Source organism: Rattus norvegicus, chromosome 13 (assembly GCF_036323735.1).
Source record: "Rattus norvegicus strain BN/NHsdMcwi chromosome 13, GRCr8, whole genome shotgun sequence".
NCBI classification, from domain to species: Eukaryota; Metazoa; Chordata; class Mammalia; order Rodentia; family Muridae; genus Rattus; species Rattus norvegicus.
The window spans coordinates 31,056,735-31,071,140 of record NC_086031.1 but is presented as its reverse complement, the minus strand read 5'-3'; positions in this window follow the sequence as shown (position 1 = coordinate 31,071,140).

The window sequence follows — 14,406 nt, the reverse complement described above, 5'->3', positions numbered from 1 at the left end:
CGTGAAAATTTTTCTATATCCCGAACAGTCCGCTTATTACTACTGCGGCCTATCGGGAACTAACCGATTTCACCATGTTACTCAGATTCGGCACACCAAATTTTGATAAATCTTTAGAAGTACGCATATTACAAGAGCCTGCTACTGGGAACTAACTGAATTCACAGAGATACAGTGTTTCCGTTCCTTAAAACGTTGCTCTATCTTGAATAACAAGCTTTTTACATGCGAATCCTATTGGGAACCTAGTGAATTCACCATGTTACTTAGAGTCCGTTCCTTAAAATGTTGTTACATATTGAAAAGCACACTCATACAAGCATGTCCCATTGGGAACTCACTGAATTCGCCTAGAAATTTTGATTCCATTCGTGAAAATTTTTCTATATCCCGAACAGTCCACTTATTACTACTGCGGCCTATTGGGAACTAACCGAATTCACCATGTTACTCAGATTCAGCACACCAAATTTTGATAAATCTTTAGAAGTACGCATATTACAAGAGCCTGCTACTGGGAACTAACTGAATTCACAGAGAAACAGTGTTTCCGTTCCTTAAAACGTTGCTCTATCTTTAATAACAAGCTTTTTACATGCGAATCCTATTGGGAACCTACTGAATTCACCATGTTACTTAGAGTCCGTTCCGCAAAATGTTGTTACATATTGAAAAGCACACTCATACAAGCATGTCCCATTGGGAACTCACTGAATTCGCCTAGAAATTTTGATTCCATTCGTGAAAATTTTTCTGTATCCCGAACACTCCACTTATTACTACTGCGGCCTATTGGGAACTAACCGAATTCACCATGTTACTCAGATTCGGCACACCAAATTTTGATAAATCTTTAGAAATACGCATATTACAAGAGCCTGCTACTGGGAACTAACTGAATTCACAGAGAAACAGCGTTTCCGTTCCTTAAAACGTTGCTCTATCTTGAATAACAAGCTTTTTACATGCGAATCCTATTGGGAACCTACTGAATTCACCATGTTACTTAGAGTCCGTTCCTTAATATGTTGTTACATATTGAAAAGCACACTCATACAAGCATGTCCCATTGGGAATTCACTGAATTCGCCTAGAAATTTTGATTCCATTCGTGAAAATTTTTCTATATCCCGAACAGTCCACTTATTACTACTGCGGCCTATTGGGAACTAACCGAATTCACCATGTTACTCAGATTCGGCACACCAAATTTTGATAAATCTTTAGAAGTACGCATATTACAAGAGCCTGCTACTGGGAACTAACTGAATTCACAGAGAAACAGTGTTTCCGTTCCTTAAAACGTTGCTCTATCTTGAATAACAAGCTTTTTACATGCGAATCCTATTGGGAACCTACTGAATTCACCATGTTACTTAGAGTCCGTTCCTTAAAATGTTGTTACATATTGAAAAGCACACTCATACAAGCATGTCCCATTGGGAACTCACTGAATTCGCCTAGAAATTTTGATTCCATTCGTGAAAATTTTTCAGTATCCCGAACACTCCACTTATTACTACTGCGGCCTATTGGGAACTAACCGAATTCACCATGTTACTCAGATTCGGCACACCAAATTTTGATACATCTTTAGAAGTACGCATATTACAAGAGCCTGCTACTGGGAACTAACTGAGTTCACAGAGAAACAGTGTTTCCGTTCCTTAAAACGTTGCTCTATCTTGAATAACAAGCTTTTTTCATGCGAATCCTATTGGGAACCTACTGAATTCACCATGTTACTTAGAGTCCGTTCCTCAAAATGTTGTTACATATTGAAAAGCACACTCATACAAGCATGTCCCATTGGGAACTCACTGAATTCGCCTAGAAATTTTGATTCCATTCGTGAAAATTTTTCTATATCCCGAACAGTCCACTTATTACTACTGCGGCCTATTGGGAACTAACCGAATTCACCATGTTACTCAGATTCGGCACACCAAATTTTGATATATCTTTAGAAGTACGCATATTACAAGAGCCTGCTACTGGGAACTAACTGAATTCACAGAGAAACAGTGTTTCCGTTCCTTAAAACGTTGCTCTATCTTGAATAACTAGCTTTTTACATGCGAATCCTATTGGGAACCTACTGAATTCACCATGTTACTTAGAGTCCGTTCCTAAAAATGTTGTTACATATTGAAAAGCACACTCATACAAGCATGTCCCATTGGGAACTCACTGAATTCGCCTAGAAATTTTGATTCCATTCGTGAAAATTTTTCTGTATCCCGAACACTCCACTTATTACTACTGCGGCCTATTGGGAACTAACCGAATTCACCATGTTACTCAGATTCGGCACACCAAATTTTGATAAATCTTTAGAAGTACGCATATTACAAGAGCCTGCTACTGGGAACTAACTGAATTCACAGAGAAACAGCGTTTCCGTTCCTTAAAACGTTGCTCTATCTTGAATAACAAGCTTTTTACATGCGAATCCTATTGGGAACCTACTGAATTCACCATGTTACTTAGAGTCCGTTCCTTAAAATGTTGTTACATATTGAAAAGCACACTCATACAAGCATGTCCCATTGGGAATTCACTGAATTCGCCTAGAAATTTTGATTCCATTCGTGAAAATTTTTCTATATCCCGAACAGTCCACTTATTACTACTGCGGCCTATTGGGAACTAACCGAATTCACCATGTTACTCAGATTCGGCACACCAAATTTTGATAAATCTTTAGAAGTACGCATATTACAAGAGCCTGCTACTGGGAACTAACTGAATTCACAGAGAAACAATGTTTCCGTACCTTAAAACGTTGCTCTATCTTTAATAACAAGCTTTTTACATGCGAATCCTATTGGGAACCTACTGAATTCACCATGTTACTTAGAGTCCGTTCCTTAAAATGTTGTTACATATTGAAAAGCACACTCATACAAGCATGTCCCATTGGGAATTCACTGAATTCGCCTAGAAATTTTGATTCCATTCGTGAAAATTTTTCTGTATCCCGAACAGTCCACTTATTACTACTGCGGCCTATTGGGAACTAACCGATTTCACCATGTTACTCAGATTCGGCACACCAAATTTTGATAAATCTTTAGAAGTACGCATATTACAAGAGCCTGCTACTGGGAACTAACTGAATTCACAGAGAAACAGTGTTTCCGTTCCTTAAAACGTTGCTCTATCTTGAATAACAAGCTTTTTACATGCGAATTCTATTGGGAACCTACTGAATTCACCATGTTACTTAGAGTCCGTTCCTTAAAATGTTGTTACATATTGAAAAGCACACTCATACAAGCATGTCCCATTGGGAACTCACTGAATTCGCCTATTAATTTTGATTCCATTCATGAAAATTTTTCTGTATCCCGAACACTCCACTTATTACTACTGCGGCCTATTGGGAACTAACCGAATTCACCATGTTACTCAGATTCGGCACACCAAATTTTGATACATCTTTAGAAGTACGCATATTACAAGAGCCTGCTACTGGGAACTAACTGAGTTCACAGAGAAACAGTGTTTCCGTTCCTTAAAACGTTGCTCTATCTTGAATAACAAGCTTTTTTCATGCGAATCCTATTGGGAACCTACTGAATTCACCATGTTACTTAGAGTCCGTTCCTCAAAATGTTGTTACATATTGAAAAGCACACTCATACAAGCATGTCCCATTGGGAACTCACTGAATTCGCCTAGAAATTTTGATTCCATTCGTGAAAATTTTTCTATATCCCGAACAGTCCACTTATTACTACTGCGGCCTATTGGGAACTAACCGAATTCACCATGTTACTCAGATTCGGCACACCAAATTTTGATATATCTTTAGAAGTACGCATATTACAAGAGCCTGCTACTGGGAACTAACTGAATTCACAGAGAAACAGTGTTTCCGTTCCTTAAAACGTTGCTCTATCTTGAATAACTAGCTTTTTACATGCGAATCCTATTGGGAACCTACTGAATTCACCATGTTACTTAGAGTCCGTTCCTAAAAATGTTGTTACATATTGAAAAGCACACTCATACAAGCATGTCCCATTGGGAACTCACTGAATTCGCCTAGAAATTTTGATTCCATTCGTGAAAATTTTTCTGTATCCCGAACACTCCACTTATTACTACTGCGGCCTATTGGGAACTAACCGAATTCACCATGTTACTCAGATTCGACAAACCAAATTTTGATAAATCTTTAGAAGTACGCATATTACAAGAGCCTGCTACTGGGAAGTAACTGAATTCACAGAGAAACAGTGTTTCCGTTCCTTAAAACGTTGCTCTATCTTGAAAAACAAGCTTATTACATGCGAATCCTATTGGGAACCTACTGAATTCACCAAGTTACTTAGAGTCCGTTCCTTAAAATGTTGTTACATATTGAAAAGCACACTCATACAAGCATGTCCATTGGGAACTCACTGAATTCGCCTAGATATTTTGATTCCATTCGTGAAAATTTTTCTATATCCCGAACAGTCCACTTATTACTACTGCGGCCTATTGAAAACTAACCGAATTCACCATGTTACTCAGATTCGGCACACCAAATTTTGATAAATCTTTAGAAGTACGCATATTACAAGAGCCTGCTACTGGGAACTAACTGAATTCACAGAGAAACAGTGTTTCCGTTCCTTAAAACGTTGCTCTATCTTGAATAACAAGCTTATTACATGCGAATCCTATTGGGAACCTACTGAATTCACCATGTTACTTAGAGTCCGTTCCTTAAAATGTTGTTACATATTGAAAAGCACACTCATACAAGCATGTCCCATTGGGAACTCACTGAATTCGCCTATTAATTTTGATTCCATTCGTGAAAATTTTTCTGTATCCCGAACACTCCACTTATTACTACTGCGGCCTATTGGGAACTAACCGAATTCACCATGTTACTCAGATTCGGCACACCAAATTTTGATAAATCTTTAGAAGTACGCATATTACAAGAGCCTGCTACTGGGAACTAACTGAATTCACAGAGAAACAGCGTTTCCGTTCCTTAAAACGTTGCTCTATCTTGAATAACAAGCTTTTTACATGCGAATCCTATTGGGAACCTACTGAATTCACCATGTTACTTAGAGTCCGTTCCTTAAAATGTTGTTACATATTGAAAAGCACACTCATACAAGCATGTCCCATTGGGAATTCACTGAATTCGCCTAGAAATTTTGATTCCATTCGTGAAAATTTTTCTATATCCCGAACAGTCCACTTATTACTACTGCGGCCTATTGGGAACTAACCGAATTCACCATGTTACTCAGATTCGGCACACCAAATTTTGATAAATCTTTAGAAGTACGCATATTACAAGAGCCTGCTACTGGGAACTAACTGAATTCACAGAGAAACAGTGTTTCCGTTCCTTAAAACGATGCTCTATCTTGAATAACAAGCTTTTTACATGCGAATCCTATTGGGAACCTACTGAATTCACCATGTTACTTAGAGTCCGATCCTTAAAATGTTGTTACATATTGAAAAGCACACTCATACAAGCATGTCCCATTGGGAACTCACTGAATTCGCCTAGAAATTTTGATTCCATTCGTGAAAATTTTTCTGTATCCCGAACACTCCACTTATTACTACTGCGGCCTATTGGGAACTAACCGAATTCACCATGTTACTCAGATTCGGCAAACAAAATTTTGATAAATCTTTAGAAGTACGCATATTACAAGAGCCTGCTACTGGGAACTAACTGAATTCACAGAGAAACAATGTTTCCGTACCTTAAAACGTTGCTCTATCTTTAATAACAAGCTTTTTACATGCGAATCCTATTGGGAACCTACTGAATTCACCATGTTACTTAGAGTCCGTTCCTTAAAATGTTGTTACATATTGAAAAGCACACTCATACAAGCATGTCCCATTGGGAATTCACTGAATTCGCCTAGAAATTTTGATTCCATTCGTGAAAATTTTTCTATATCCCGAACAGTCCACTTATTACTACTGCGGCCTATTGGGAACTAACCGAATTCACCATGTTACTCAGATTCGGCACACCAAATTTTGATAAATCTTTAGAAGTACGCATATTACAAGAGCCTGCTACTGGGAACTAACTGAATTCACAGAGAAACAGTGTTTCCGTTCCTTAAAACGATGCTCTATCTTGAATAACAAGCTTTTTACATGCGAATCCTATTGGGAACCTACTGAATTCACCATGTTACTTAGAGTCCGATCCTTAAAATGTTGTTACATATTGAAAAGCACACTCATACAAGCATGTCCCATTGGGAACTCACTGAATTCGCCTAGAAATTTTGATTCCATTCGTGAAAATTTTTCTGTATCCCGAACACTCCACTTATTACTACTGCGGCCTATTGGGAACTAACCGAATTCACCATGTTACTCAGATTCGGCAAACAAAATTTTGATAAATCTTTAGAAGTACGCATATTACAAGAGCCTGCTACTGGGAACTAACTGAATTCACAGAGAAACAATGTTTCCGTACCTTAAAACGTTGCTCTATCTTTAATAACAAGCTTTTTACATGCGAATCCTATTGGGAACCTACTGAATTCACCATGTTACTTAGAGTCCGTTCCTTAAAATGTTGTTACATATTGAAAAGCACACTCATACAAGCATGTCCCATTGGGAATTCACTGAATTCGCCTAGAAATTTTGATTCCATTCGTGAAAATTTTTCTGTATCCCGAACAGTCCACTTATTACTACTGCGGCCTATTGGGAACTAACCGATTTCACCATGTTACTCAGATTCGGCACACCAAATTTTGATAAATCTTTAGAAGTACGCATATTACAAGAGCCTGCTACTGGGAACTAACTGAATTCACAGAGAAACAGTGTTTCCGTTCCTTAAAACGTTGCTCTATCTTGAATAACAAGCTTTTTACATGCGAATCCTATTGGGAACCTACTGAATTCACCATGTTACTTAGAGTCCGTTCCTTAAAATGTTGTTACATATTGAAAAGCACACTCATACAAGCATGTCCCATTGGGAACTCACTGAATTCGCCTAGAAATTTGGATTCCATTCATGAAAATTTTTCTGTATCCCGAACACTCCACTTATTACTACTGCGGCCTATTGGGAACTAACCGAATTCACCATGTTACTCAGATTCGGCACACCAAATTTTGATACATCTTTAGAAGTACGCATATTACAAGAGCCTGCTACTGGGAACTAACTGAGTTCACAGAGAAACAGTGTTTCCGTTCCTTAAAACGTTGCTCTATCTTGAATAACAAGCTTTTTTCATGCGAATCCTATTGGGAACCTACTGAATTCACCATGTTACTTAGAGTCCGTTCCTCAAAATGTTGTTACATATTGAAAAGCACACTCATACAAGCATGTCCCATTGGGAACTCACTGAATTCGCCTAGAAATTTTGATTCCATTCGTGAAAATTTTTCTATATCCCGAACAGTCCACTTATTACTACTGCGGCCTATTGGGAACTAACCGAATTCACCATGTTACTCAGATTCGGCACACCAAATTTTGATATATCTTTAGAAGTACGCATATTACAAGAGCCTGCTACTGGGAACTAACTGAATTCACAGAGAAACAGTGTTTCCGTTCCTTAAAACGTTGCTCTATCTTGAATAACTAGCTTTTTACATGCGAATCCTATTGGGAACCTACTGAATTCACCATGTTACTTAGAGTCCGTTCCTAAAAATGTTGTTACATATTGAAAAGCACACTCATACAAGCATGTCCCATTGGGAACTCACTGAATTCGCCTAGAAATTTTGATTCCATTCGTGAAAATTTTTCTGTATCCCGAACACTCCACTTATTACTACTGCGGCCTATTGGGAACTAACCGAATTCACCATGTTACTCAGATTCGACAAACCAAATTTTGATAAATCTTTAGAAGTACGCATATTACAAGAGCCTGCTACTGGGAACTAACTGAATTCACAGAGAAACAGTGTTTCCGTTCCTTAAAACGTTGCTCTATCTTGAAAAACAAGCTTATTACATGCGAATCCTATTGGGAACCTACTGAATTCACCAAGTTACTTAGAGTCCGTTCCTTAAAATGTTGTTACATATTGAAAAGCACACTCATACAAGCATGTCCATTGGGAACTCACTGAATTCGCCTAGATATTTTGATTCCATTCGTGAAAATTTTTCTATATCCCGAACAGTCCACTTATTACTACTGCGGCCTATTGAAAACTAACCGAATTCACCATGTTACTCAGATTCGGCACACCAAATTTTGATAAATCTTTAGAAGTACGCATATTACAAGAGCCTGCTACTGGGAACTAACTGAATTCACAGAGAAACAGTGTTTCCGTTCCTTAAAACGTTGCTCTATCTTGAATAACAAGCTTATTACATGCGAATCCTATTGGGAACCTACTGAATTCACCATGTTACTTAGAGTCCGTTCCTTAAAATGTTGTTACATATTGAAAAGCACACTCATACAAGCATGTCCCATTGGGAACTCACTGAATTCGCCTATTAATTTTGATTCCATTCGTGAAAATTTTTCTGTATCCCGAACACTCCACTTATTACTACTGCGGCCTATTGGGAACTAACCGAATTCACCATGTTACTCAGATTCGGCACACCAAATTTTGATAAATCTTTAGAAGTACGCATATTACAAGAGCCTGCTACTGGGAACTAACTGAATTCACAGAGAAACAGCGTTTCCGTTCCTTAAAACGTTGCTCTATCTTGAATAACAAGCTTTTTACATGCGAATCCTATTGGGAACCTACTGAATTCACCATGTTACTTAGAGTCCGTTCCTTAAAATGTTGTTACATATTGAAAAGCACACTCATACAAGCATGTCCCATTGGGAACTCACTGAATTCGCCTATTAATTTTGATTCCATTCATGAAAATTTTTCTGTATCCCGAACACTCCACTTATTACTACTGCGGCCTATTGGGAACTAACCGAATTCACCATGTTACTCAGATTCGGCACACCAAATTTTGATACATCTTTAGAAGTACGCATATTACAAGAGCCTGCTACTGGGAACTAACTGAGTTCACAGAGAAACAGTGTTTCCGTTCCTTAAAACGTTGCTCTATCTTGAATAACAAGCTTTTTTCATGCGAATCCTATTGGGAACCTACTGAATTCACCATGTTACTTAGAGTCCGTTCCTCAAAATGTTGTTACATATTGAAAAGCACACTCATACAAGCATGTCCCATTGGGAACTCACTGAATTCGCCTAGAAATTTTGATTCCATTCGTGAAAATTTTTCTATATCCCGAACAGTCCACTTATTACTACTGCGGCCTATTGGGAACTAACCGAATTCACCATGTTACTCAGATTCGGCACACCAAATTTTGATATATCTTTAGAAGTACGCATATTACAAGAGCCTGCTACTGGGAACTAACTGAATTCACAGAGAAACAGTGTTTCCGTTCCTTAAAACGTTGCTCTATCTTGAATAACTAGCTTTTTACATGCGAATCCTATTGGGAACCTACTGAATTCACCATGTTACTTAGAGTCCGTTCCTAAAAATGTTGTTACATATTGAAAAGCACACTCATACAAGCATGTCCCATTGGGAACTCACTGAATTCGCCTAGAAATTTTGATTCCATTCGTGAAAATTTTTCTGTATCCCGAACACTCCACTTATTACTACTGCGGCCTATTGGGAACTAACCGAATTCACCATGTTACTCAGATTCGACAAACCAAATTTTGATAAATCTTTAGAAGTACGCATATTACAAGAGCCTGCTACTGGGAACTAACTGAATTCACAGAGAAACAGTGTTTCCGTTCCTTAAAACGTTGCTCTATCTTGAAAAACAAGCTTATTACATGCGAATCCTATTGGGAACCTACTGAATTCACCAAGTTACTTAGAGTCCGTTCCTTAAAATGTTGTTACATATTGAAAAGCACACTCATACAAGCATGTCCATTGGGAACTCACTGAATTCGCCTAGATATTTTGATTCCATTCGTGAAAATTTTTCTATATCCCGAACAGTCCACTTATTACTACTGCGGCCTATTGAAAACTAACCGAATTCACCATGTTACTCAGATTCGGCACACCAAATTTTGATAAATCTTTAGAAGTACGCATATTACAAGAGCCTGCTACTGGGAACTAACTGAATTCACAGAGAAACAGTGTTTCCGTTCCTTAAAACGTTGCTCTATCTTGAATAACAAGCTTATTACATGCGAATCCTATTGGGAACCTACTGAATTCACCATGTTACTTAGAGTCCGTTCCTTAAAATGTTGTTACATATTGAAAAGCACACTCATACAAGCATGTCCCATTGGGAACTCACTGAATTCGCCTATTAATTTTGATTCCATTCGTGAAAATTTTTCTGTATCCCGAACACTCCACTTATTACTACTGCGGCCTATTGGGAACTAACCGAATTCACCATGTTACTCAGATTCGGCACACCAAATTTTGATAAATCTTTAGAAGTACGCATATTACAAGAGCCTGCTACTGGGAACTAACTGAATTCACAGAGAAACAGCGTTTCCGTTCCTTAAAACGTTGCTCTATCTTGAATAACAAGCTTTTTACATGCGAATCCTATTGGGAACCTACTGAATTCACCATGTTACTTAGAGTCCGTTCCTTAAAATGTTGTTACATATTGAAAAGCACACTCATACAAGCATGTCCCATTGGGAATTCACTGAATTCGCCTAGAAATTTTGATTCCATTCGTGAAAATTTTTCTATATCCCGAACAGTCCACTTATTACTACTGCGGCCTATTGGGAACTAACCGAATTCACCATGTTACTCAGATTCGGCACACCAAATTTTGATAAATCTTTAGAAGTACGCATATTACAAGAGCCTGCTACTGGGAACTAACTGAATTCACAGAGAAACAGTGTTTCCGTTCCTTAAAACGATGCTCTATCTTGAATAACAAGCTTTTTACATGCGAATCCTATTGGGAACCTACTGAATTCACCATGTTACTTAGAGTCCGATCCTTAAAATGTTGTTACATATTGAAAAGCACACTCATACAAGCATGTCCCATTGGGAACTCACTGAATTCGCCTAGAAATTTTGATTCCATTCGTGAAAATTTTTCTGTATCCCGAACACTCCACTTATTACTACTGCGGCCTATTGGGAACTAACCGAATTCACCATGTTACTCAGATTCGGCAAACAAAATTTTGATAAATCTTTAGAAGTACGCATATTACAAGAGCCTGCTACTGGGAACTAACTGAATTCACAGAGAAACAATGTTTCCGTACCTTAAAACGTTGCTCTATCTTTAATAACAAGCTTTTTACATGCGAATCCTATTGGGAACCTACTGAATTCACCATGTTACTTAGAGTCCGTTCCTTAAAATGTTGTTACATATTGAAAAGCACACTCATACAAGCATGTCCCATTGGGAATTCACTGAATTCGCCTAGAAATTTTGATTCCATTCGTGAAAATTTTTCTATATCCCGAACAGTCCACTTATTACTACTGCGGCCTATTGGGAACTAACCGAATTCACCATGTTACTCAGATTCGGCACACCAAATTTTGATAAATCTTTAGAAGTACGCATATTACAAGAGCCTGCTACTGGGAACTAACTGAATTCACAGAGAAACAGTGTTTCCGTTCCTTAAAACGATGCTCTATCTTGAATAACAAGCTTTTTACATGCGAATCCTATTGGGAACCTACTGAATTCACCATGTTACTTAGAGTCCGATCCTTAAAATGTTGTTACATATTGAAAAGCACACTCATACAAGCATGTCCCATTGGGAACTCACTGAATTCGCCTAGAAATTTTGATTCCATTCGTGAAAATTTTTCTGTATCCCGAACACTCCACTTATTACTACTGCGGCCTATTGGGAACTAACCGAATTCACCATGTTACTCAGATTCGGCAAACAAAATTTTGATAAATCTTTAGAAGTACGCATATTACAAGAGCCTGCTACTGGGAACTAACTGAATTCACAGAGAAACAATGTTTCCGTACCTTAAAACGTTGCTCTATCTTTAATAACAAGCTTTTTACATGCGAATCCTATTGGGAACCTACTGAATTCACCATGTTACTTAGAGTCCGTTCCTTAAAATGTTGTTACATATTGAAAAGCACACTCATACAAGCATGTCCCATTGGGAATTCACTGAATTCGCCTAGAAATTTTGATTCCATTCGTGAAAATTTTTCTGTATCCCGAACAGTCCACTTATTACTACTGCGGCCTATTGGGAACTAACCGATTTCACCATGTTACTCAGATTCGGCACACCAAATTTTGATAAATCTTTAGAAGTACGCATATTACAAGAGCCTGCTACTGGGAACTAACTGAATTCACAGAGAAACAGTGTTTCCGTTCCTTAAAACGTTGCTCTATCTTGAATAACAAGCTTTTTACATGCGAATCCTATTGGGAACCTACTGAATTCACCATGTTACTTAGAGTCCGTTCCTTAAAATGTTGTTACATATTGAAAAGCACACTCATACAAGCATGTCCCATTGGGAACTCACTGAATTCGCCTAGAAATTTGGATTCCATTCATGAAAATTTTTCTGTATCCCGAACACTCCACTTATTACTACTGCGGCCTATTGGGAACTAACCGAATTCACCATGTTACTCAGATTCGGCACACCAAATTTTGATACATCTTTAGAAGTACGCATATTACAAGAGCCTGCTACTGGGAACTAACTGAGTTCACAGAGAAACAGTGTTTCCGTTCCTTAAAACGTTGCTCTATCTTGAATAACAAGCTTTTTTCATGCGAATCCTATTGGGAACCTACTGAATTCACCATGTTACTTAGAGTCCGTTCCTCAAAATGTTGTTACATATTGAAAAGCACACTCATACAAGCATGTCCCATTGGGAACTCACTGAATTCGCCTAGAAATTTTGATTCCATTCGTGAAAATTTTTCTATATCCCGAACAGTCCACTTATTACTACTGCGGCCTATTGGGAACTAACCGAATTCACCATGTTACTCAGATTCGGCACACCAAATTTTGATATATCTTTAGAAGTACGCATATTACAAGAGCCTGCTACTGGGAACTAACTGAATTCACAGAGAAACAGTGTTTCCGTTCCTTAAAACGTTGCTCTATCTTGAATAACTAGCTTTTTACATGCGAATCCTATTGGGAACCTACTGAATTCACCATGTTACTTAGAGTCCGTTCCTAAAAATGTTGTTACATATTGAAAAGCACACTCATACAAGCATGTCCCATTGGGAACTCACTGAATTCGCCTAGAAATTTTGATTCCATTCGTGAAAATTTTTCTGTATCCCGAACACTCCACTTATTACTACTGCGGCCTATTGGGAACTAACCGAATTCACCATGTTACTCAGATTCGACAAACCAAATTTTGATAAATCTTTAGAAGTACGCATATTACAAGAGCCTGCTACTGGGAACTAACTGAATTCACAGAGAAACAGTGTTTCCGTTCCTTAAAACGTTGCTCTATCTTGAAAAACAAGCTTATTACATGCGAATCCTATTGGGAACCTACTGAATTCACCAAGTTACTTAGAGTCCGTTCCTTAAAATGTTGTTACATATTGAAAAGCACACTCATACAAGCATGTCCATTGGGAACTCACTGAATTCGCCTAGATATTTTGATTCCATTCGTGAAAATTTTTCTATATCCCGAACAGTCCACTTATTACTACTGCGGCCTATTGAAAACTAACCGAATTCACCATGTTACTCAGATTCGGCACACCAAATTTTGATAAATCTTTAGAAGTACGCATATTACAAGAGCCTGCTACTGGGAACTAACTGAATTCACAGAGAAACAGTGTTTCCGTTCCTTAAAACGTTGCTCTATCTTGAATAACAAGCTTATTACATGCGAATCCTATTGGGAACCTACTGAATTCACCATGTTACTTAGAGTCCGTTCCTTAAAATGTTGTTACATATTGAAAAGCACACTCATACAAGCATGTCCCATTGGGAACTCACTGAATTCGCCTATTAATTTTGATTCCATTCGTGAAAATTTTTCTGTATCCCGAACACTCCACTTATTACTACTGCGGCCTATTGGGAACTAACCGAATTCACCATGTTACTCAGATTCGGCACACCAAATTTTGATAAATCTTTAGAAGTACGCATATTACAAGAGCCTGCTACTGGGAACTAACTGAATTCACAGAGAAACAGCGTTTCCGTTCCTTAAAACGTTGCTCTATCTTGAATAACAAGCTTTTTACATGCGAATCCTATTGGGAACCTACTGAATTCACCATGTTACTTAGAGTCCGTTCCTTAAAATGTTGTTACATATTGAAAAGCACACTCATACAAGCATGTCCCATTGGGAATTCACTGAATTCGC